Below are 27021 nucleotides of genomic sequence, written 5' to 3'. Positions count from 1 at the left end.
CTAGGGATGTGCGGACCAGTCTGGCGGTCTGGCCTGGGGTCAAACCAAACCACCACCACCCTCGGCTCCATTGGACTAGAACCGGACTGCCAGATCCGGTCTGGCAGGTCCGCAATTTTTTTTTTTAAAAAAAATTAAAGTCAAGGAAGTACCTGTAGGCCCTTCGGGGGGCTTGCTGAAGCCGCGGGGTGTGCGTGTGTGTTCCATGTGGGTTCCCTTGCCCCCGCCGGCCTTCCTCATCACTGCCGCGGCCAGGTAAGTGAAGCATTTTCAGTCCTTCCGGGCTTCTGTAAGATCAAGCGGCCGCCATTTTGGCAGCCACTCGCTCTTCTTGAGGCCCGAAAGGGCCAAAAATGCTTCACTTACCCGGCCACGGAGGTGATGAGGAAGGCCGGCGGGGGGGAAGAGGGAACCCGTATGGATCCCCCCCGCAGCTTCAGCAAGCCCCCGAAGGGGGCTACAGGTACTTTCTTGACTTTAAATTTTTTTTTTAAAAAGATTCGCGGACTGGTCCAGGACCAGACTGGGTGGGTGGGTTCGATGGGGGGTCGGACTGAACTGGCCCAGTTCCGTTCGAGGCCACTCCGGCCTCAAACCGAACAGGGGCAGGCGGTTCTGTGGACACCCCTACCATTCACCTATGGGATTTTTTTAAAAAAAGAAGTCAGGCATCTGTCAACAGAGTTCTATGTATTCTGTTACTACATTGTGCAAATGTGAAGAGTAGCATTGTGGATGAATTTCAACATCCTGAGAAACCGAGCGGATTTCTAGCCCTTAAGGCTGTGGAGATCTATCTGAACACACATGGACAATGTTTGGTGAAATCTCAGAAGGTTAGTGTGTAGAAGGAAAGGGATGGGGAGGAAAAAGGGCTGAACAAGATTTCCAGTGATCTGGGTCTCTAGTGCCTGACATTAACTCTCTGCCTGTGTCCATACCAGGTAGAGATAGAATAAACTCTGTACAATAAACCAATATATGCTAATCTGCATAACCTTGGCAGGTCACAGAATTAAACTATTCTTGGGGCAGAATTTTGAACAGAAGAGAGTTATACAGAGTCCTTGCTATCAGGGATGCTTTTAAGTAGAAGACAATTAAGCCTTAGGCCAAGCAGTTCGGTTTAGATGATACATTAGGTTGCTTTCAAGGTTTGGAGTCTAAATATTTAATAAGCTGCCATAGATAGAGGAGGAGGAGTGAAAACTGTTGTTCGCTACTAAGAAGATAAGGCAAACAGGAATTCTGGGGGAAAGGTAGAGTTGTGATGAAATTCTCATCAAAATGCCCTGACTAAAGTTGCACCAACTCGACGGCACACTTTACCTTTAAAGGCAAATGGGCCATAGGACACTTTGCTCAAGGTGGGGGATTTCCCACTTTTGGGCTGTATATTAACTCTACATGTGATTTAAGATGACTCAGCTACATCATGCTGTAGCATATCTTTCTGTTCAGTCCCAAAGACTTCCAATGCTATTTACTGATGTCAGGGGAATACTTCATTTAAACAAGCTTCCACAGACAGAGCAGCTAATCCTTCCTCTCAGATACCAAATTGTTGATAGTTGCCAGATGGGCTGAGAACTATGACATCCAACACAATAACATGGGCCCAAACTGGTTGAAAGTGCACCTGAGAAGAACAGACATGCCAGTGAAAAGTGCAGTTCCTCCAGCAGCAAGACTGCCCAAATCTTTCAGCAACACTGCTTGCTGCCCACGAGACACCAGGAGGCATTTTCCAATGCTAACTGCACTGCTCTGGCAGTTCGGGTGGCAAAGAAGCCATTCTTTTCTGCCTGCATTTTGTCTGCAAATTCACATCCAGTGGAGTGAAGAAGCTACTATGTGTCCCTCCCCCTTGAATTTGAACTTGGAACCATCAGTCACTCACTGTGACATTTTCCATGACCTTTTGCAGATAAAATATTTCATATTCAGGCTGAACTGGATTCCACAGTTACTGCAGAGTCTACTGTGGAGGTGACCAGCAACTCCTCTTATAGGATTAGAATGGATCACTTTTAGCTTGTGACTCCTGAGGATGTGAACATCCTACAACCTGTTCTCTTGACCCTAGTCTAACTTGGCTAATTTCATCTGGTAACTGTATTATTAGACAGGGTCTGGTAAATATTATAAATGCTTCTCTGAGGGAGGGCAGGATGCCTCCATGTCTTAAGGATGCTGTTGTTAGACCTTATTTGAAGAAACCTGCATTGGATCCCTCAGAGTTAGCTCCAACCTTCCATGTTTGGGCAAGGTGATTGAACAGGTGGTGACCTCTCAGCTCCAGGCAGATTTGGATGATACAGATTATCTCGACCCATTTCAGTCTGGCTTTCGGGTGGGATATGGTGTTGAAACTACCTTGGTTGGCCTGATGGATGATCTCCAATTGGCTATCAACACAGCGAATGTGATTCTGCTGATCCTTTTGGATCTCTCAGAGGCTTTCAATACCATTGAACATGGTATCCTTCTGGGTTGCCTGAGGTAGGTGGGATTGGGTGGCACTGTTTTACAGTGGTTCCATTCCTATCTCTCTGATAGACTCCCAATGGTGTTGCTTGAAGAATGCTGCTCTGCAAAGTGAGAGTTGTGGTACGAAGTTCCACAAGGCTCCATACTCTGTCCAATGCTCTTTAACACCCACATGAAACCGCTGGCAGATTCAGGGGGTTTGATGCAGGGTGTTATCAATACGCTTATGACACCCAGATCTATTTTTCCATATAGACCTCATTAGGAAATGGCATAATTTCCCTAAAGCCTGCCTAGAGGTAGTAGTGGGCTGGATGAGGGATAACAAACTGAAGTTGAATCCGAGTAAGATGGAGGTACTGACTGTGGGGGATCAGAACCCATGAGATGGTTTAGATCTGCCAGTTCTGGATGGGGTTATACTCCCCTTGAAAGATCAGGTACATAGTTTGGAAGTGTTTCTGGATCCCAAACTCTCACTGTTTTTTCAGGTTGAGGCAGTGGCCAGGATCAGTTTGGCTGATATGTCAGCTACACCCATAGCTGGAGGTAAATGACCTTAAAATAGTGATGCATATGCTGGTAGCCTCCAGGCTTGACTACTGTAATGCACTCTATGCAGGGCTGCTTTTGTACGTGGTCCGGAACTACAACTGGTACAGAATGCAGCAGCCAGACTGGTCTCTGGGACAACCCAAAGGACCATAGAGCACTGATTTTAAAAGAACTGCACTGACTACCGATGTTTCTGAATACAAAGTGCTGGTTATTACCTATAAAGCCCTCAATGGCTTGGGTCCAGGGTACCTAAGAAAGCATCTCTGTCATGAAACCTGTCACCTTAGTAGGTGTACTAAGATCATCTGAAGAGGTCATTATGGTTGCCACCAGCTCATTTGGTAGCGACTCGGCACCTGGCCTTCTCCGTGGCTGCCCTGGAGTATTGGAACAAGCTCCCTGTCAAAATAAAAGCATCTCCATCTCTGATTGCTTTTAGGAAAGACCCTCAAGACACACCTGTTTTCTCTGTCTTTTAATTGAAATTAAATTTAAACTGTAATTGTTTTTATCCCATGAAATTGTTTTAACTTTTTATCCTGTGAAATTGTTTTGATTGTTTTTTACTCTATTTTATATTTGTTGTTTTAAATTGTGTACACCACCTAGAGATACACATATCAGGCGATATATAGATGATAAATAATAAATACTCCAGTGCAGGCATGCATATGAATTTGTATCACAGGTTTCAGTAAAAACCAGCTTCCCTTATAAATCTTGCTGGAGCCATCACAATGAATTCCAAAGGCAGCTGAAATCAATTGAGAGGGGGAACAATACAAAGTGTGCATAATGCAGAATGTTGATACACTCAACCAAACTGAGATATACTGTAAGCAGCTACATCTGTTACATGTGGTCTAAATTTGGATTGGTTGCATTTAGCTTGAGATAAATGGAATAAATAATTGATGGAAGTTAAGCAGCATGAGGATGGAGATGGTTAAGAAGTATGAGGATGGAGCATTAGACATGGGCAAGGAGAGGGCGAGGCACTGACATAACCCTTAAGTCTCTCATAGCTGCATACAGAAGGGAGAATTTCAGCAATTGCTGCTTTGACTATCTGGGTGCCACAGCAGTGGGAGAAGTATAATATGTCAACATTCTCCTTTTTACACAACTATTAAACTTCTTAATAATTGGATATTGCATGTGAGAACCTTAAGAGGGCAATGTACAATCTGTAGGCAGTATAACCTGCTGAACTGCATTTGTGCAGCTTGTGGATGCTCAATACAGCTGTAAGTATTCCAAGTCTCACTAGAAGAACATTTAAGTCTCATGGTTGCAGAGATACCTTTTGAATATGTGCTGGGGGAAAGAGGATTAAGATGAAAAACATGGAGAACATCTGTTTTAAAGGGTAATTAATTATTTTCTAGCATTAATGATGTCAAATATTTTACCGATTCAAGTTCTTTCCAACAGAAATGTTTTGGAATATGAGTGTTCCCTCTAGTTCTTTTAATCTGTGCACAGGATGAGTTTTGTTTTGGGAGGCACTATCAAGGCAGTGTGAGCACATGCTACCTCTGCTGTTGGGTGCGACCAAGTAGTCTGTCAATAAAGACTCCAGGCTGGTCAACAATTTTGCTACTGCTCTGTAGGTCAGACACTGATAAATTACTGGTCATAAGCCATGTCCGTAGTATGGAATAGTAGTGTGACTGTACTAAGAGTTAATTATTTTCTGTGTACATTTATATATTTGTAATTTGACGGTTGATGACATTATATATTTTTATTTTTAATGGCCGACAACCAGACTAATTCTGAACAGACACACCAAGGCTTTTCATTGCACGGGGAGGGGAGAAGTGATTTTCAGTGAATCGCCCTTCCGCTCTGCAGCCGTGACTCTTGAAATTATCTCCCCAAAGATTCACCATCAGAGTTCTCTCTGGTGTTGAAATCCAAATTCACAGATACAGAGTTATCTCTAGTAGTGGGGAGAAAAAATCCAGGTATTGCTGGTTTGAATCCAGTGGTCCCTCTAATTTTTTCATCTCTGTGCAGAATGAGTTTTGTTCTGGGTGGCAGTATCAAGGCAGTGTGCATGCACCTGCATTCAGAATGGGGCCTTCCTGATTCAACCTGAGAGGGATCTAAAATGAACTGAGCGGACATCCAAAAACTTGTGAGTGTGTGCACGCCTTAGAGGGAACAGTGCTTGAACCCCTGCTAACTTGGCAAAGAGGCACCTTTGAACGTGGTGATTATCTTTATTTAGCAGAGAGCGAGTAACTGGCCCTATCCACCCCCAGCACAGTAAGTGACTGTTGCTGGTGTCTATCTTAAATTTATTTTTAGACTGTGAGCCCTTTGGGGACAGGTTTATTTATTTATTTATTTCTCTGTGTAAACTGCCCTGAGCCATTTTTGGACGAGCGGTATAGAAATCAAATGAATGAATGAATCATGTCAGAGTGTCCAGTGGCAGGTTGCAGTTCATTAGACTGAACCCTTGACAATGCTGGGCCCCCAGGCCGAAGGCCATGTTGCTCATAGGTTTGTCCTGCTCCTGCCCCTTATTCTGCTGAGGTAAGTCCTTTAAACTGATGCTAAGATGGAGATCACATATTCATAAATGGGCCCTGGAGAGAGACTAAAACCATTCCATCTAGGAAAGGATCTGCACAGGGTGTAATTACATGATCCACAAATGGTGCTCATCTCCGCGGTTCAACAACATCCGCCTCTTTTAGATAAGTGCTATTAAATGACAATGCTGCAAAAACATGTAACAACAAGTGGGTATGAACAATCCCTGGGTTCAACCACCATCGATTTGCTGAGTAGTTCTGGGCAAGTCACCATTTCTCAGCCTCAATTAACCTAATTTAAAATGGCAATAATTAGTATAAGGGCAGCAGTTTGTATATTAGAAGAGCCCAACATACACATAATTCAAAATTCTGCATCAAGGAACCTGTGTGAAATGCCCAAAGTCTTGGTTCAGAAGTTACAGACAGAATGAACAGGCATAAGCAGTGACATTTAGCTTATGTGTCCTCATTTTAGCAGATGACTTAATATTCTCTTTGGTTATATAGTATACCACTAAGATAGGGGCAAGAGGGTCTACCACACCAAATGCATGCATATGTCATCATACTCATTTGGGCTTTACTTACAAAAACATATTTGATTCTGATATTTTACAGCACAAGATTTTGGCTGGTCATTAAGTTTCCTCATTCATCTTCAAGATCCTGTTTTTAACAATGTGCACACATATGTACGTATGTACGTGTGTGTGTATAAAGTATATCTTCCTTCATTAACCACATATTTAAACAGGTCACAAGGGAGATTCAGAGATAAACGGTGATCATTAGCAATCATTAACAAGAAAATCAAGGATTGAATGCCACATGACTCATCTCTTTGCTTACATGGAAGTTGTATTAGTAACCCATCAGAAGCCACAGAGCCACAACAAATGAAGCACACTGAATCTTCCCTTGCTTTGATGCAAGACATATCGTTTTACAACTGCAGAACTTTTTGTGGAATTTGACAGCTGTCAAGACTTTTGAGAACTTCATGGACTCCAAAAGCAATCACAGATTTTGTGCTCATAAACCAACCCTAGAGATGAACATGCCCAAGGTACAAGCTGCATTCATGTTTTTTTACTCCACATTTATTCTGAATATAGGCTTCTACTGTATGGCCCACAGTCTGTGCATAGACTCTAAAATCCATATGGTATTGTGACGGCTTCAAAACAAAGACCACAACTGTTGCTGAAATTGGTTTCTGCATTTACCACTTGCACATCAACTTTTTAAAACAATATTTGACTTGAATCTGTATTCTCTAGAAGCCATGTTAAACTCTTTCCTTGCTAACCTATTCTCCAGAAGCAATACTAAGAAGTGACCCATACCACAGTAAAAGGTTACTTGTGAAACAACCCAAATTTATTGCGGCATGGATAATGAGGTAAGAGGTCTTCTGTCCTGCTTAAATTCCAAGACAAAGTAAGCCTAATTCTGTTTCCAGGATTAAGTAAATTAATCATTATGTGCACACCTCACTTACATGTGAAGAATATAATATCTTTGCTTGCAGAATAAGACTCCTCTAGCTGCAATAATTCACAGGGGCGTTGACATACACCACCCTCTGCCATGCAATTACTCTTTCAGAGATAAATGTAATCAGGAGGTATATCTTTCCTGATATTTTATCTAAGTCAATTAAAAAGCTATCTCAATTCCTAAACATAAATGCAAACTACAGTTATATTGTCTTCTGAAGTATATGTAAGTTTAGGTTCATCACTGCATTGTTCAGGCTGAGATGTGGTCAACTTGTGTCTGGGCTGCACTAGTTTGCAGGTGGGGGTACACATGATAGAACAGTATTCCAGGATTTTAAATTTTTTTAAAAAAATTACACACAGGAAATTATCATGGTAGGTAGAAGGCCAAAACTCGCTCGGTAGGGGGGTGTAAGCTGAAGAGCAGAGCTTCTGTTTTACATGAAGAAAGTATCAGGTTTAGTTCCTGGCATCTCTGGGCAGGTTTGGGAAAACATCTGCCTGTAACCTTGGAGGAGCCACAGCCAGTCAGTGTAGACAGTACTGAACAAGTTTGAACCAATGGTCTGACTCAGTATAAGGCAGCTACCTATATTTCAATGGCAAGAAATATGGCAGTAGTCTGGGAGTGCTCCTAGATCCCAAACTCTCCCTGGTCTCTCAGGCTGAGGCCGTGGCCATGAGTGCTTGTTATCAGCTTTGGCTGATACACCAGATATGTCCATTCTTGGCGATTAGTGACCTTAAAACGGTGGTACATATGCTGGTAACCTCTAGGCTTGACTACTGTAATGCGCTCTACATTGGGCTGCCTTTGTACGTAGTTCAGAAACTACAATTGGTACAGAATGCGGCAGCCAAACTAGTCTCTGGGTTTACCTGATGGGATCATATAACTCCAATTCTAAAAGAACTGTACTGGCTGCTGATAGGTTTCTGAATGAAATACAAAGTGCAAGTTATTACCTATAAGGCCCGTAATGGCTTAGATCCAGGGTGTCATGCCCTCGCTCTCAGATAGCGAGGAGGAAGGGGATGCTGACAGCCCTTCAGCTGATGCAGGGGCGCCTGAGGGACAGAGCCTGGCTGTCGGTTCCCAAGAAATGGCTGAGGCAGGTCTGGCTGATGTCTCAGAGCAGGCATGGCAGTCTGAGGCAGCAGAGACAGGGACTGATGAACTGGAGGATGAGCTATGCCGGCAACCCCCATTGACTCCACAGCATAGAGTGCCTGAATCAATCAGGAGAAGTAAGCGCCTCTTGCAGAGGGCTGATAAGCCTGGAATCCCTGCCAGCTGATTGTTATCAGCTTGAACTATAAAGCATGTCTACAGCTTGCAGTTAGCTGCTGGAAGGCAACGTATGTCAACAGCTTTCAGCCGGAGCTAGAGAGAAATATTTCTGAGCCGTGTTTCGCTTCTGCAGCCCAGTTTGGTGTTTTGTGAACTATCATCCTAGACTTCCCTAACTGGGTGGCCAGATTGCTGACACAGGGTATTTAGGAGAGTGCCTTCTCTGTCGTGAACCCTGTCGCCTAGTGAGATCATCTGGAGAGGTCCGACTATGGGTGCCGCAAACCCGTTAGGTGGCAACTCGGGACCAAGCCTTTTCTGTGGCTGCCCCAGGGCTTTGGAACACACTCCCTGCTGAAATAAGAACATCTCCTTCTCTGTTTGCTTTTAGGAGGACCCTGAAGATGCACCTGTTTTCCCAGGCCTTCAACTGAGATTGTTTTTTAAAATTTTAATGTGTTTTTACAATGTTTTTATCTATAATTTTAATCTTTTTATGAATTTTAAATGTGTTATATTGTATGTTTTAATTCTGCGGAGCTGGCAGAAGACTTGGTATACAGCTAGCTCAAAGATGTATCAGATAATTAGGAAGAAGGCCTAAGAGCATTTGCTTCTTCAACTAAGCTTTTGCTAAAAGGTCCAGAAGTGATCCATTAGGAGTAAAAAGAATAAAGGTAGTCAGGAAGCAACTTTGTGCCAGGAGAGGTTAGGACTGTCCATTCTGCAAATGATGCTAGATACACTGACAGACAGAAAAGTTATGAAGTCAGTTTCAAAGGGAAACTGAAGCCATACACCTCATGCAGACACATGAGGTTTTTCAGTGCCTGATAAGCAACAAAAACATCAATGAGCACTTGAAAATATGAAACTTCACCATTTTTAATCTTTCAATTCTTTCAGAAAAAGAACAGAACAAATCACTAGTCATTGACATGAGCAACGGCTCATGTCTTTAGATGATGTCCTAGTGACAAAGGATGCAGCATCAATTAAAATAAATACCACCACGACCCATATGATGCTTGGACAATTATTTATAACATAATTGCAAGGATGATGTTTGGGGGGGCTCCTTCCTACTTTGCCATGGCCTTACCCAGCAGAAATCATTCTGTATTTTAAAACGGAGAGTTATTTGCTCAAAGTTATGCTGTTTGAGCAGACCAGAAGGCTGTCACAACTTTTTTTCACAGCCTCCAAGATGGCAGATACTGTTGAGGTTATGTCCTCCTTTGACTGGATTTCCAACAGCTGAAATTTGAGGCATGAGAGATAGTAGTGTTTTAAGACTGTTGAAAGTGGTTTGAATGAGGATCCATTCCCCATGTTGTACATACAAACTTTGTTCATCCCTCAATCAAACAGGTTTTTCAAATGATGAAAAATCCTGCAAAACCTGTTGATCAGCCACATTAGTAAGATAAGTGCAGACACCACATGCTGCCATCCCTATTTCAAATCAACTCTCAGAAGAAGAAATAATGCAGTAGAATCTGCCTCTGGCTCCAGCCTGCCTTGGGGACCAAGACAAGAGGAGATTCCTTTAAGCCCACAAGCAGAGAGAATCACCATTTCACACCCTGATCTCCTTACCAAATTAGCATGGTGGCTTTACAGAAGTCTTGCCTTCTTCCTATCACATGCTGTTTTATTTGGCCATCTGCAGCTTTAGTGACACTTCCTCTTGAAAGCTTGCCATGGGGTTGGGTGGGGGTGGGTTGATGTGGGTGGGGTGAAGAAGACTGCAACCTTGTTCCAGGCACCGTCTCACATTGCCATGCCACTCTGCATCAGTTCCAGCTTCAAGGCTGTTTTCAGGGCATGAAATCAACATTTGTATACAGCAGTCAGAGAGACTTCTTGCTGGAATAGACTCAATAAGCTTTATGCTTGGAATAAGGGTTATCCTTGAATGAGGTGGCCCTTCCCAAGGAGGCATGGACAGTTGCTAGGGCCAATGTAAGCTTCCACCTTGCATTCCCTCCTCTAATTGCTATGCCCAGTTATTAGTCCAGGAGGGATGTGCTTACCCACATAATGCTTTTAAGACAGTTGATCAGTGGCAGCTGAATCAGTTCTGTACTCCTCTCCATATTTATTATCAGTTATTTGGACCTTGTTTTCCAGTGGAATTTTGCCTTTGATCATTTCCTAGGAAGTAACAGAGGATATTACAGGCATAGGTTTCTTCTTTCTATTCTGGGTTGCTTGTCCTTCCCCAACTCCAACAGACAAGACTGACGCGCTACATGTAGAGAGGTCACAACGCTAAGGACAATCTCCAACTTTGTTTCATGTTCTAGTGAGACAAAGTTACAAGACCAAGAATTCCTGTCTTAGACTTACAAGTGTGTGACTGGTCCCACACAAGCCACATGATCCTCAGGATCTGATTTCATGACCAGAGCTTGCCTGATAAAAAGGCAAGGCAGCTGGATCATTCAGTTGCTTAAGTGACTGGGGTGTTTCTCAACATCTAGTGGGAAGATCTTTTTCACTTCAATTCAAACCTGGTAACCAAGATTCATGCCTTGATAACCTCAAGACTGACCGCTGATGTATGCTCTATGTTGGGTTGCTTTTGAAGACTTTCAGGAACTCCAGCTGTTGCTTAACACCACAGATTGCTTCCTCAGGGGGCAGAATGTCAGAAATGGTGCCTCAAACTTAGTAGGCTCCCTATTGCCTACTAAGCACAATGAAGGATGCTTGCTTTAATCTATGAACCCTGTACACCTTTGTGAACATTTTCTCCTTGTGTCCTATCTCAGTCATTTAGATCTGCTAGTGCCATCTTCTTAATGATTCTGTGTGCAAAATTCTTTTCACTAGAATGTAGCTATCCCAACATTGTGGAACTCCTTTGCTTTCAAGACTGATCAAGGTCCAAGCTACAGCATTTTCTGAAACGTTCTGTCAGAGTTCCTTGTTTGACTTGACTTTTATTGGCCAGGGTCAAGCTGCTATGGGGAAATTTTAATACTATGTTCTAATTTGTGGGTATTCTATTCATTTTAGGGCAACTCCATATACAATGAATGCAAAGTTAATAACTATTTGGAGTGCATGTATCATAGGGGAGAAATAGACACACCTGTGTTCAAGGCAACATTTCTGATGCAGGAAATGGGGGATGGACTATAGCTCAATGGCAGAACACATGCTTTGCATGCAGAAGGTCCCAGGTTCAGTCCCTGGTATCTCCAGATAGAACTGGTCAAGATGTGTTCCTGAAAAACTGAAGAACTGCTGGAAGACAGTGTTGACATAACTTAGTTAGAGAGCCCAATGGTTCAATTTATTATAAGGTAGCTTTCTCTGTTCATATGAATGTATTTCCCAGCACTCAGGCTGCAATATTTTGCTTCTCCCCAGCTAAAACAACAACTGCAGTTGTGGATGCAATATGGAGTGTGTTTACACAAGCATCATGGATGCTGACAGGATAGTGCTGGCAACATCATTAGTGATGAGCGACACAACTCTCCTCCTGTGTGGGTTGAAAGAACACACACACAACAATCTTGAGTTTTATTTAGTTACAGTTATTCTCTAGGGACTGAGTGTTCCCTATTGTATCACTTAAATATGGGTGAACTACCCACCCTCCCCATAACAATAACTTGCTAGTTGTATAAATCTTGCGCTCATTCCTTTACTCCAAAAATGAAGGCTGTGTGCTCACTGCCAACACTACACTCCCTAAGACCAAAATGCACATTTTTTCTGGTGAGGGTTTCCTTGTTTGTTTTAAAGAAGCAGCAAACAAAGGCATACCTTATTCTCCCTGCACCAAGGCTATCCCCTTACAGGTTCACCCGCATCCATGCTGCAGATATGAGATATACTGGTACCAGATGATGTAATGCAAATACAGGAATTTATTGTTATTGTCACCTGAATGACTAGTTATGTCACCTGAATGACCCCTGCAAAGAGTGATTCTCTTTATTTTGCAGAGGGAGAGTAAATGGCCCTATCCACCCCCAGCACAGTGCCTCCAGTGACTGTTGCTGGTGTCTATCTTGTGTTTCTTTTTAGATCCTTTGGGGACAGGGATCCATCTTATTTATTTGTTATTTCTCTGTATAAACTGTCCTGAGCCATTTTTGGAAGGGCGGTATAGAAATCAAATAAATAAATAACAACAACAACAACAACTCAGGAAAGCACGAATACAACGCTGCTATCTTTATTTTTTCTTTAGTTATCCTAGACCCTTGGAAAGGGTCTGATAATTAAAGTACCAATCTGGTAGATTGTGTGCAAATAGCATAATAATAATAATAATAATAATAATAATAATAATAATAATAGAAACCTAAATAAAAGCATAAATTGGGGGGGGGGGGACAAGAGGAAGAAATGTTAAGCACTCTCTATTCCATATGGAGAATTGTTTGTATGCAGAAGGTCTCAGCTTCCAATCATTGGCATCTCCCAGTCAGATAGGGCTGGGAAAGACTCCTGCCTGAAACCTTGGAGAGCTACTGCCAGTCAGTGTAGACAAGGCCTGCACAACATAAGGCCCGGGGACTGGATCCGGCCCGCGGGGACTTTTTTGCCGGCCCCCGGGCTGGGCCAAAGTATTGTGGTGCTTGAGGTAAGTTGCAAAATGCTGCCTTGCCCCAGGGACCTGGTGGGGGTCAGCCTCTTTTCAAAACTGACCTTTGAAGGCATTGAAAGTACATGGGGGACAAGGAAGAGGAAAGGTTGCTAGGAGCCTCCTCTTCCCTCCTCATGTTGTGGGTAACTAATACTCACTTTCAGGACTTTATTATTTATTTATTTATTTATTTATTTACACAGTCAGACAGGTGTTATTGACTGGTTGGTTTTATCCAGACATCAAGTCCTTCCCAAGGACCTGGGATGGCTGAATTTTATTGTCAATGGTTATAGATATCGTCGCAGAATATAGGCTGTTCCCAGTAAAGCTGCTTTTTGTAACTGGCTGATGGTGATTTCTGTGGCCCCTATGGTGCTGAGGTGCTCTTCAAGGTCTTTTGGAACTGCACCCAGGGCACCAAATGACCACTGGGATTATTTTGGTCTTTTTCTGCCACAGCCTTTCAATTTCAATTTGTAGATCTTTGTATTTTGTTATTTCTTCTATTTCTTTTTCTTCTATTCTGCTATCCCAGAATAGAAGAAAAAGAAATAGAAGAAATAACAAAATACTAATACTTGCTTTCATTATTATTATTATTATTATTAAAAAATTTATACCGCCCTTCCAAAAGGCTCATAATTGCTTTCATTAATATTTTTAATGTAATCATCAATGTGCTGAAAATTTACCTCAGGCCCTGCCTACCAAGTCATGGTTGGTTCCAGCCCACCAGGGTATTTGACTTGAGCACCCCTGGTGCAGACAATACTGAGCTAGATGGACCAATGGTCTGACACAGTATCAGGCAGCTGCCTATGTTCCTAAGTGCCAACCCACATCTTCATTCCACTTTTTAGTTGGGTAACAGCAAGACACATGGCTTGGCTGACTACAGCTATCCTGTCAAAAGAACACACTAGCTTCCTCCCAGGATCCTTTGGGGTTCTTGCAGCCACCTGCACCTGCCTCTAGCCTCACAGAATGGAGAATAGGAAATGGGTCAAAGATTTCCCCACACCTCTTTTCCCCCTTCCGCATGGCTTCTGGTTCCTCTTAGAAACATAACCCTGATGTTTGCCTCTTTTCCCAGAGCTCTTTAAAGCAGGCACTGCTTTGTATGTACCATGCAACGATTAACATATCACAGAGACTTTAAAAAGCAGCAAAGGGGCTGTTTCTCAGAACACACAGAGACACTTGTTTGTGGCAGGGCCTGATTGCAAGCATTTAAGCTAATTGGGGCTGGGGAGTGGGCAGAAGAGGGGCAGTTTCGCTCATAGGGCCAAGGACAAGTGCTCAGTGCATCTGACAATATTGTTTCCATAGGGATGGAGAGGTTGAGTGGTGCTACTAGAACAGATTTTTGGAAGACCTGTGATGCTTTTGGAGAGAATGTCACCACATATTTACAGACACAAGAAAAGGTAGGTGCAGTCTTTCCTCAGCTTCTCTTTTGTTTCCAAAATGTTCTATGGAATCCCAGATTGCTGACATTCCTAGCAAACAGTGCCAGATAGCAGAGATCTAGATATTTTTGGTATTCAAACACAAGACCAGAAGGGAACATCCTATTCCAAAATATATGACAATATTTCATGAAATAAACTTCAAAGGGAGACTCCAGTCTGAAACTGCTGAATTAGAATTTATCAACAAACTGGATTTTACTCATTCAGGGTATTTCCTCATATTGTGCTAGACTTCTTTCCCATTAATGGTACTTAAAAAAAGAAAAATCATGTATTGGTTGCTGGAGCCAGTGCAGGAAGTATTAGTAACTGACTTTCTCTTCTCATTTTAATCAAGACATCTTTGGCTCAGTATTCATTATACCGGGCTAGAGTTGATCCATTGGTAGCTGAAATATAACAAGCTGTGCTGGTTTAAATGTTGAGTTGGCCTGTGAAGATGGCATGTTAGAACAGGCAGAGCATCTTCTTGATGCAGAAAGATGACATGGCACATTACATGCTGGGACATGGGCATCTTTACTTCACTGTGCTCATTGAGGCCTACTCCCAAGTATATGTGCATAAGACTGCAACCTTAAGTGTTGCACTCAGTGAAATTTATATGTCCTATGCATTGATATTCTGTAATATTGCATGCGATTTTACCTCCAGTGGCTTTTGTGTCGCTTTCAATGGGGACAAAGCTTCCTAAGTGGGCAACACACTTAACAGTATTTGTTAAAATCAATGGATATGAACTCATTATGCCAAAGAAATGTTCCTGCTTTGTTCACTCAAAAAAACATTAAACATACAGATCCAAATTGTTATCTTGCCCCACAATTGTTACAAACACCTAAAACAGTTTGCCCCTGCTAACTGGGCAAAGAGGCAACTTTTACCATGGTGATTCTCTTTATTTAGCAGGGGGAAAGTAACTGGCCCTATCCACCCCCAGCACAGTACTTCTTCCAGTGACTGTTGCTGGTCTTATGTTTCTTTTTTAGAATGTGAGCCCTTTGGGGACAGGGATCCATCTTATTTGCTTGTTATTTCTCTGTGTAAACTGCCCTGAACCATTTTTGGAAGGGTGGTATAGAAATCAAATTAATAATAATAATAATTATAAGAAGAAGAAGAAGAAACAGTGCAATTCTGAGGGAAATTATGGGACAATCCAATAGATTATAATAAAAAAGCAGGCCGGATGAAGGAGGTCAAAAAATGTAACCAACAAATGCAAGATCTAATAATAACACCAGAATTAATAAGTGAAAGAGCAAAGAAAATTAAAAATTGGACTGCGCCAGGCGATGATGAACTGCATGGCTTTTGGCTTAAACACCTAACAAGCCTTCATAAACAACTATCAAAACAGTTCAATCACATTATGAAAGGCGGTGATATTGAACAATGGCTAACAACTGGGAAAACTCATCTCATCATGAAAGACCCAGCAAAAGGTGCAGTTCCAAGTAATTATAGACCGATAACCTGCCTTCCAACCATGTTAAAATTATTAACTGGAATAATAGCAGATGAAGTGATGCAACACTTATTAACTAACAAACAGCTTCCAGTTGAACAGAAAGGAAATTGCCCGAACACCAGAGGCACAAAAGACCAGCTGCTGATTGACAAAATGATTTTAGAATACTGCAAGAGAAGAAAAACAAATCTAAGTGTTGCATGGATTGACTACAAGAAAGCCTTCGATTCATTGCCTCACACATCGATACTAAAATGTTTAGAAACAACTGGTGTCAGCAAAAACATTCAGATATTTATTAAAAAAGCAATGAGCAGGTGGAGTACACAGTTAACAATCAATGGCGAGGCACTTGGACAGGTTAGCATTAGAAGAGGCATTTTCCAAGGGGACTCACTATCCCCTCTATTGTTTGTAATCGCCATGACCCCACTTTCACAAATACTAAACAAAACAGGCCTCGGATACCAAACATCTAAAACATCAAGTCAAATCAACCATCTGCTGTACATGGACGATCTGAAGTTGTATGGAAAGTCCCAGTCATAAATCAAATCACTGCTAAACACTGTCCGTATATTCAGTAGCGATATAGCAATGGAGTTTGGACTAGACAAGTGTGCTGCATTAATAATGAAAAGAGGAAAAATAACAAAAACAGAAGGAATAGAACTGCCCAATGGAAGCAAGATCAAGAACCTGGAAGAGAAAGAACGTTACAAATATTTGGGCATTCTCCAGGCTGAACATCGCACACACTGAAGTTAAAAGAAAAATTGGAAGTGAATACATCAGGAGAGTTAGAAAAATCCTCAAGTCCAAACTCAATGGCGGGAACACCATACAAGCCATAAACACCTGGGCTATACCTGTTATCAGATACACTGCAGGAATAATAGACTGGACCCAGGCAGAGCTAGAGACGCTAGATCGTAAGACCAGGAAAATAATGACCATCAATCATGCTCTGCACCCCCCAGTGATGTAGATAGGCTATACCTCCCTCGCAGCTCAAGTGGAAGAGGAATGCTGCAAGTCCATCAAACAGTAGAGGAGGAGAAAAGAGGTCTTGAAGAATATATAAAGGACAGTGAAGAAGATGCACTTAAAATGGTCAAGAACGAGAAACTATTCAACACCAATGAAACAAAGCAGGCCTACAAGAAAGAACAAGTCAAGAACCGAGCAGAAAAATGGAGAAATAAGCCCCTGCATGCTCAATATTTGCACAATATAACTGGAAAATCAGGCATCACCAAGACCTGGCAATGGCTTAAGAATGGCAACTTGAAGAAAGAAACAGAGGGTTTAATACTGGCTGCACAAGAACAGGCACTAAGAACAAATGCAATAAGAGCAAAAGTCGAAAAATCCACCACAAACAGCAAGTGCCACCTTTGTAAAGAAGCAGATGAAACAGTGGACCACCTGATCAGCTGTTGTAAAAAGATCGCACAGACTGACTACAAACAAAGGCATGACAAGGTAGCAGGGATGATACACTGGAACATCTGCAAAAAATACAAGCTACCTGTAGCCAAGAATTGGTGGGACCATAAAATAGAAAAAGTTGAAGAAAATGAAGATGTAAAAATATTATGGGACTTCCGACTACAAACAGACAAACATCTGCCACACAATACACCAGATATAACTGTAGTCGAGAAGAAAGAAAAACAAGTCAAAATAATCGACATAGCAATACCAGGGGATAGCAGAATAGAAGAAAAAGAAATAGAGAAAATCACCAAATACAAAGATCTACAAATTGAAATTGACAGGCTGTGGCAGAAAAAGACCCAAATAATCCCAGTGATAATTGGCGCCCTGGGTGCAGTTCCAAAAGACCTTGAAGAGCACCTCAACACCATAGGGGCCACAGAAATCACCATCAGCCAATTACAAAAAGCAGCTTTACTGGGAACAGCCTATATTCTGCGACGATATCTATAACAACTGACAATAAAATTCTGGCATCCCAGGTCCTTGGGAAGGACTCGATGTCTGGATAAAACCAACCAGTCAATAACACCTGTCTGACTGTGTAAACAAGAAATAATAATAATAAACACTGGGTTACATCCTGACTAATGAAGCACCAGAAGCAATGAGAGAAATACCAGTACATCTAAAAAGTTCAACTCACTCAGCTCCACTGCTGACTTAGCAGTAGGGGTAAATTCCAATCACTCCCCTTTCTCCAGGAAGCACTCTGTGCCACCTGAAAATATGCCCCTGAAGGCTGTGTGACCCTCAGGCACATATTTTTGGATGGCAGGGGGCTGCTGGGGAAGGGGAATTGAAATTCCTCTCACACAAACTAGCACCAGTGCAGTGTTAGTCTAGAGCTCTTCAGAAGCATTGGTGCTTCTCCCATTGCACCAGCGCCTCACTAGTCAGGATGTCTGCCACTGTTGGTAAGCAAAATGAACACTAACATTACAAAATGCTAAATACAAACAGAAGTAGATTAGGATTCCAATCCTCACCAATACAAGTGTCGGGAAAAATATTTCCTTATGTACTTTGTTTATTTTGAATTTTCTGACACCCGTATATAACAATCTGTTAAGCATGAATAAAAATTCTGTGAGAAAAAGGGAACATTAAGAAAAACAGGATGAGGATTAGCAAAAGAATGGGGGAGGGCTACGGAAATGAGGAAAGGATGAAATAAACAGATGATACTTTTGAAAAATGGAAAAATTCAGTTGATAACAGTAACACAAGCAACAGTGATATTTAACAGTAACATATACAATCCTATATATATTAAACAACTTGCCACTCTGAAGCATAGCTTTCCACATAGTTAGCAAATTGGAGACATAATTAGAGACCTGACTGTTTAGACATTTTGGAGTCCAATGCTTTACAAAGGCTTACTGGATCTTGTTGAATTTCTCACTGAGACAAGATTCTCACAAATCCTTAGAAACTGTCAGCCTATGCATATACATATCACATATGCATATCGCCTAATATGCCCAGATATTCAAAATTTGTAATTCAGGCAATTAATACAACTGCTAACAAGATTCTGACAGGAATCACCATTTTCTTAAACTCAGAATGCAAAAGGAAGGCAAATAAGGGTCATAAGAACAGCTCTGCTGGATCAGGCCCAAGGCCTGTCTAGTCCAGCATCCTGTTTCCCACAGTGGCCCACCAGATGCCCCTGAGAAGCCCACAGGCAAGAGGTGAAGGCAGGCCCTCTCTCCTGCTGTTGCTCCCCTGTCTCTGAGCCTGGAGGTAGCCAGCCTACAACAACCAAGACTAGTAGGCATTGATAGTCCTGCCCTCCATGAATTTATCTAAGCCCCTTTTAAAGCCATGCAAGCTGGTGTCCATTGCTACATCCTGTGGAAGAGAAATGCATAGATTAATTAGGTCCTGTGTGAAAAAACTGTATTTACCTGAATCCAAAACTAAGTCACTCCTCCACCCCCCAAGTTATTTGATGTTATAAATCAGGGGGTCATGTTAAATCAGATCCTCTTCCTTTTGGGTAAGTTAGGTATAACCTATATTTAACCTCTGTTTTCTTAAGGGGCTCATCTTAACTTCAGAGTTGTCTTGCATTCAGGTAAATACAGTATTTCCTTTTGTTGGTCCTAAATTTCCTGGCATCAGTTTCATGGTATGACCCCAGATTCTAGCGTTGTGTGAGAGGGAGAAAACGTTCTCTCTTTCCACACCATGCATAATTTTATAGACATCGATCATGTCTCCTCTTAGCCACTTTTTTCCTAAACTAAAAAGTCCCAGATGTTGTAGCCTTGCCTCATAAGGAAGATGCTCTAGCCCCGCTGCCCAACAATCTTGCTTGCCCTCTTCTGCACCTCTTCCTATTCTACCATGTCCTTTCTGAGATATGGTGTCCAGGACTGTATACAGTACCCCATATGTGGCCACACCATAGAGTTATATACACGCATTATAATTTTTGCAGTTTTATTTTCAGTTCCCTTCCTAATGATCCCAAGCATGGAATTTGCCAATTGCACAGCTGTCACACTTTGAGTTGACACTTTCAAGGAGCTGTCCATCACAACCCCAAGAATCCTCTCCTGGTCAGTCACAGACAGCTCAGTGTATGTGTGAAGTTGGATTTTGTTTTGTTTTTGCCTTAATGTGCATTACTTTACTTACATTGTTACTTACTTACACTGAACCACCACATTTGCCATTTTGTTGCCCACTCACCCAATTTGGAGAGATCCTTTTGGAGCTCCTCACAATCTGTTTTGGATTTCACTACCATAAATTGTTAAATGTCATCTGCAAATTTGGCCACCTCACTGCTTACCCCTACTTCTAGATCATTTATGAATGAATTAAAAAGCACCAGTCCCATTACAGATACCTGGGGGACCCCACTTCTTACTTTCCTCCATTGTGAAAACTCTCCATTTATTCCTACCTTCTGTTTCCCGTCCTTCAACCAGTTACCAATCCACACATGAACCTGTCCCCTTATCCCATGACTGCTAAGTTTATTCAAGAGCCTTTGATAAGGATCAAAAGCCTTTTGGAAGTACAAGTATACTAAGTCAACTGGATCACCTATATCCACATGCATGTTGACACTCTAAAAGAACTCCAAAAGGAGTTCACTATTATAGCCAATAACACACCTGCAAGACATAACTATAAGAGCTGTTTGACAGTGGAACTATCTGCCTCATGCAGTGGTGGGCATTCCTTCACTGGAGGTTTTCAAACAGTGGCTGGAGAGCCATCTGTCAGGAATGCTGTTGCAGTTTTCTGCACTGAATGGGGTGGACTAGAAGACTTCCAAGGTCCCTTTCAACTCTAAAATTATATGATTCTATGAACAGTATGATGATATATTCTAGAGGTACTCCATGGATCAAGTATATCTAACAACTCACAGATATTAGATGTGATTTATGTCTCCCCTAGATGGATATTCTTTGCCTTAAGGTTACAATCTATATCCTCAAAAGGTTATGTGGTCCTTAGGATTGTTGCTGTAAAACCAGCTAGGAACTGCTCCTTTTGATTTATGACACAAAAGTAAAATAATCCACTTTATTGTTGCAATTTCCTAGAAGCAAGGTCGAAACCTTTGGATCCAGTTTTGATTGGCTTTATCTTTTGGCACATGACTTTGATCCTCTCCTATCTGTTAGGAGACTAGAACTCTGAAGTCACTAAGGCAGTAGCTGCATTTGCTCTAGCAGTTTCAATGACAATGTGCAAGTTGTACCAAAAAGATTATGTATCGTGGACTTATCACAACAGCATATCTCACTGATATGGAGGGATCCACAAATTTAGGCTTAGCTTTCTAGCCAGCCATTATTTGTGGTCGCCACCAATCCCCTCTCTTCCCTCAGATCCTTTCCTGGCACACAGGCAGAGGACTTAGGAGAAGAAGTCTTCTGTCACTTGCGCTGGGATATGGAGATGGTAAGAAACAGTGGGAGCCCCCTCGTACCGCTAAGAGGAGAATTCCTGCTGCTTCTTACCTTCTCAAAAATGGCAGTGGAAAAGAGAACTCTGAGGAGGAGATCTGTGTGGTGCTGGATGTCCAGAGAGCTCAGGAACCTTGCCACTGGCGAGCTGCCAAGTGGATTTGTAGATGCCTGCTGATATGGCTGTTTCTCATCAGCTGTAGTTCCTGACTACTGTTGTGTTTCTAGGACACTTTCTTCTTCCATTCTTTGCTTGACTAACTGGCGATTTTTGTTTTTGGATTGTTTGATGATGCAGACCAGTGCCAATATTCATGCCTGGAGTTCTGACATCCTTGGAAATAAATACTTTTGGTGTGCTATTTACTTCCAACTGATTTTCCATTTAGGCAGTACTAGCATGGTTGCATTCTAATGTGCAAAGACAAATGTTAGCAAATGGATTGCTAAATTACAAGACATCCAAACCTTCCCAGAAACAATCACTTCGCATTGTACACCAGCATTACAATAAATAAAATAGCATTATAAAATAGAAGTACCAGTCATCAGCTGCTTCCACCTGCTATGTTAACCATATAAAACCATGTTAGTTAAATCATGGTGTCTCTCCATCTCATGCTTCCAGTGTTGCACTATGAACTGTCCTCTGAAACAGAGTGGCTCTCATGCCTCCTTGCAATGCTTGTGTTCCAGCTAACTATTCAAACCTTCTCCTTTGTTACTTACTGCCAATCAGGGAAATGGTTCCAATATACATAAATACATCAAGCATATTTCCCCCCAACTAAACAAATGTGTATACTACAGTTAACTCAACCAGTAATGAATTGAGAACCACAAGTAGTGTTCCCTATAACAGGGATTCCCAGATGTTGTTGACTAGTGGCCACTGCAGCTGGAGATTATGGGAGCTGTAGTCAACACCTGTCTAGTCCAGTGGCTCCCAACCTGGTTTCCTCCAGATGTTGCTGAACTACAGCATCCCTAGATGTAATAAATTGTAGCTGGGGATGCTGAGAGTTGTAGTTCAGCAACATCTGGAAGAACCCAGGCTGGGAACCACTGGTCTACTCAATCCCTGTTACAGGGAATACTGACCACAAGTCTCATAGGAAATGTGCTGATCCCCATGCTGGATCACGACCAGCCCCAACTGCAGATTCATGACTAGCAGGATCCAGAACTAGTGACCACTGCATGGCATCCATGAGCTAATTCCAACTTCTTTCCTGTGATTGTCAACCCACAACCCAATTCTTGTTTAGCACTAAATAAATGCTAAATAAAGCACAGGAGAAATTGCCATATGGACTAACCAAGAGCCAATTTAAGTACGCTCAAAAAATGAACAGCTGGATGAAGATCCAACTTCACAGGGAGGCCTGTGTTTAAATCTGAATGAACTGTGCAACAATATATAAAGGAACTTTAGTTACGATGCAGATGGAGGACACACAGCTTGGCCCTAGACCTCCTTACTCAGTATCAGTATTTATCACTTGCTTGACATCCAGGCTCTGAGCATGTTTACAGTCAAAAAATTTGTACCTTCCAACACACGTGTTAGATTAAAAAACAGCTGGAGATAGGCTTTTGTGCTATCCGACAACAAAATAAATATTTTGCATTCATTCAGCATTCCAAGTGTTCAATCTGCCACACCCCCACTAACCAAGTCACCTCCTGCAGTTCACATTAGATGTTGACATCCAGTCACACCCACATTAGTAGACCCTGACTACGAACATGTCAATGCCATTTAGAGGAATGGAAGTGAAATTTTTTTTTTAAACACACAGGACTATCACAATAAACTGGAACACTGGAGGATTCACTCCCCACCTTCCCCTGTTCCAAGTGCCTTCCTCTGCATTCAAGCCAACTTTTTATTTATAATCTGAGCAGGAGGAGGAGCACCCTGGAGGGAATGCTGAAAAGAAGCGGAGGATGAAAGGAGCAGTGAAAGGAGGAGAGAGAGAGAAATGGGCTGGGCTGGGGAGAGGGAAAGGAAGCAGCAAGTAAATAGTTGAGGTCAGTAAAGCAGCAGGTTAAAAAATAAAGGAGACTTTAGCAGTTCTCACCTAGATTAACCGCCCCCCCCCCTGCATAAACTGTGGTTTAAAATCAGAATGCCTGGCCCACTGCAGATGTTGCAAATATGGTTAGTGCCATATAAGACAGTGCTATAATCTGATAACAAAGGAGAAGGGTTGGGAAAGGATCTCTGTTCATATGTTACAGAAACAGAACACAGATTTTCCCTAGTCCCAATAGTGTCGGGGAACCCTCTCTTGATTAACTGGTTGCTGTCAATCATCTTCAGAACAAGATCAGAGGAAGATTCCCCAAGGAAATTTCAGGCAGGGTGTTTGTGTGAGTGTGTGTAGCAGGGGTGGAGGGGCATGCGCAGGCACGGCGTGCTGGTACTTCTCGGCTTCTCTGGCTGTTGGGGCATGGCCATGGGGGCTGTCATGGAGAGCGCTCGCACTTCTGAATTTGCAACAACATCACTGGTGCGGAGAGGGACAGAGAGGGAGACATGGATGTGGTTTGCTTTTTTCCTCTGTGCCCACCTCTTTCGGGCCTGCTTCCCAGAAGCAGTTGCTGCATTTTCTCTAGCTGCAGAGAAATCTTCCAAAAGCAAAAGCCATTTGGGAAAGAAACTTGGTGTGCACGAAAAGCCTGGCTCCGTTTTCTCTCTTACTGCGCCTTATGCACAAGGAAGCCGGGGGCAGACTGCAGCATCGCGGACCAACATCATCTCTATCGCGATCACACCGGCGGGAGGGAGCCAGCAACAAAGAAACACCCAGTCTCCCCCTCCCCCCTCTTGCCTCATATATGTATATGTTCATGCACGAACATATGCATGCATGTGTACACACACAAACACTCACTCACTCAGATCGGGTCTTAAACATCCAGTGCGAGGAGGACTCCCCGGTGGCGAAGGAAGCCTCTCGCCCTGCTTCCCCCTTTGACATTGTGCAAGAGAACCCAGAGGGAACAGCAAGGAGACGCAGCACCCTTTTGGGGAATTTATGAATGAGTGTCATTGTGTCTGGCTCAGCGGGGGAGAAAAGGGGTCTTATCACGCAAAAGGAGCAGAGGCTGCCTTTTTGGTGGAGACCGGTCTAGCCTCAGAGCAGGGGCGTAGCTAGGGGAGAAGGGACCCCTCTTCCCGGCAGCCCCTGAGAGTAAGGAAAATAATAGGGAGCAATGGAGCTGGGGGGCCGGGTTCTTTGAACCCATTCGCTCAATTATAGCTACACCTCTGCCTCGGAGTCTGCCGCAGGGCTCCGCAAAGAAAGGGACGGACGGACGGACACACACATTCTCTCTCTCTCTCTCTCTCTCTCTCTCTCACACACACACACACACACAGAGAGACACAGAGTCCGGGCATATATGCTTGTACCCTGCTGGCTAGCAAGGAACCCCGAGCAACGCCGCCGCCAGCAGTGCCATTGTTCTCTATCTCGAGGCAAAGGGAGACAAGTCCACCCGCAGATCCCTTGTGGGTAAACAGATACCGCACAGAGAAGGAAGGAAGGAAGATGGGGGCGGGGGAGCCACCGAGAGCCAATCCTCAAGGGATACACGGGAGCCGGCCAAGCTTAGTTTCCAAGCTCCCTTGGAAACAGGTCTTTGGAGCTATTCTTGCTGCGGGGCGGGGGGGGGGGGGGCGGAGCAGCGAAAGGAGAAAAGAGACATTGCAATACAACGAACTGCAAGCCAGCCGGCGACTTACCCCCTTGTCAAAGGCAGACCGGCTCCCTCTTAGCCTGACTCCCTCCTGGCGCTGCGCTCTGAGCTGATGCCCCTTTTTTCAGAAAGGGGGGGGGATTTTTTCTCTCTCTCTCTCTAGAAAAAGAAGTCCCCAGTCTCTCTTCCCCTCCTTGGTTTGCGCCTCCCAGCTTCGGCTTCCAGGGAGGCTAAGGAATAGGAATAAGATGGGGGTGGAGGAGAGAAGGGAGAGGAGGCGTGGCTTTTCTCCCGGCGCAGGCAGGAGAATCTGCGTTTCTCTCCATAGCGTTCTAGTACGCATGCGCGCCCTCCTAGGAGGTTGCCTTTCCCTTCTAGCCAGGCATTAGCCAGCGCCTGCGTATTAAGGAGAGCGCCTGGGCCCTGCGGAGCCTGCAAGAGTGACGGGGTGGGCGGTAAGTGGTTCCTGGGGGCGGGCGGGAGATGAGCTGTGGTCATCTCGGTGGGCTTTGTTTAAAGGCTCTTGCAGTTAGGGGTCCCGCAGGTTGAGCCTCACAGTGGGCTCGGGGGGAGGATAGAGAAGAAGAAGAGCCCGCATGGAGGCGGGAGCCCGCGCTTGTCCTTCTAAGTCGTGCATTGTAACCGTGCACCGCAATCCAGTGCAGGGTCTACTCGGGAGTAAGTCTACAGAACTGCTTACTCCCGAGTGTGGGGTTGCAGCCTTCAACATGCATGCTAAGCGGGACCTTCAAGTCAGGTTGCGATCCTCTATGCGTGCACTCTTGGCAGGAAGGGCTCTTCTTGCACGTCCCGGTGGGGCTTCCTTTCGAGTAAGCCTGCGTTGCCTTGCAGGCTTAATTTTTTTTATAGCAAGGCTGCAACTTTCTTCTTCAGCCAATTTATGAGGAAGCAAGTCTCTTTAATCTCCGTGGGACTTACAGTCTAGTCCTTTACTAGATTATAGTATTTACTCAGTAGCAAGTCCTACTGAGTTCAGTGAGGCTGGCTCCCATGTGCGTGTGCATGAGATGCAGGAGGTGTCTCCCTTGTTTCAGGGTATTGCTGCTCCACAGAGCATCACATTAACTCCCCCCCCTTCAAAGCACATTAGGGGTTTCCAAAGTGGGGCAGTCGTGGGGAGGAAGCCTGGTGTGGAGACAGACTATGGAAACCTGAACCTATCTGCTTGGCCTCCTTGCATCACAGCAAACCTGGCTGAAAAGATAAGGACAGGGCAAGTGGGGACAACATGGTGGCAGGGAGTTAAGGAAACAGTAGATCCTGATTCAGTGGAAAGAATGATCTGAAGGTGGAGTTCTTGTTTTTCTGTTTCCTTAGTACCGGTATCAAGTGTGGGGTAAAGAGAGCCAGGAACACTGAAGAAAGAAAGAGCTTGATAAGAAAATAGCTTGGGAAGGAATTCAGAAACCACCTGTTTTCCAGTCAATAGCTTCAGATTTGATTGTATTTCTGATTATTTGGTCATACATCTTGTTTATGGTTTTTATGATCATTGAGAGGACTGTTGTGGTTGGCACTGTGGATACAGTAATAAGAGCAATCAAAGATGAGGTTCAGTGCAGTCCTGTGTATGTTTATTATTTTATTTTTTAGTTTAGTGGGTTTGGGATTACAGCCTTACTAGCAGACCCGGTACAGAACGTCTGCACCCTCTTCCCCCAGGCGTCTCTGATGCCCGCCCGCCCGCCCTGCTCCCCACCCCCCAGTTTCTGGCTGTTTTTCAAGCCGGCCCATCCCCTCCCCTTCTGCCGCTGCCTCCTCACCCTAGCTGCCAGGCCCGCTGTTGCCTTCTCGCTGCTGCCTCCCCACCGTGGCCGGCCCCGCCGCCTGCCCGCTGCCGCTGTCTTGCTGCCATCTCCCCGCTGCCGCCGCCGGGCCTTCTGCCATCTCCCTGCCACTG

The 27021-nt window shown here is 43.6% G+C and overlaps 1 protein-coding gene across 3 annotated transcripts in view; it reads right to left on the bottom strand.

The window, feature by feature from the left end:
- Positions 1-25443, bottom strand: part of TMEM63B (transmembrane protein 63B) — a 102669-nt gene extending 77226 nt beyond the window's left edge. The window contains exon 1 of one of the 3 annotated variants that reach the window (XM_053304301.1): positions 25147-25443. The gene's annotated coding sequence lies outside the window, so the exon portion shown is untranslated. The remainder of the gene's footprint in view (positions 1-25146) is intronic. The other 2 variants (XM_053304291.1, XM_053304310.1) reach the window with 2 other exon arrangements.
- Between the last annotated feature and the right edge of the window lie 1578 nt (positions 25444-27021).

The sequence above is a fragment of the Hemicordylus capensis genome, chromosome 1, assembly GCF_027244095.1.
Source record: "Hemicordylus capensis ecotype Gifberg chromosome 1, rHemCap1.1.pri, whole genome shotgun sequence".
NCBI lineage: Eukaryota > Metazoa > Chordata > Lepidosauria > Squamata > Cordylidae > Hemicordylus > Hemicordylus capensis.
This window is presented reverse-complemented; position numbering and strand designations above follow the sequence as displayed.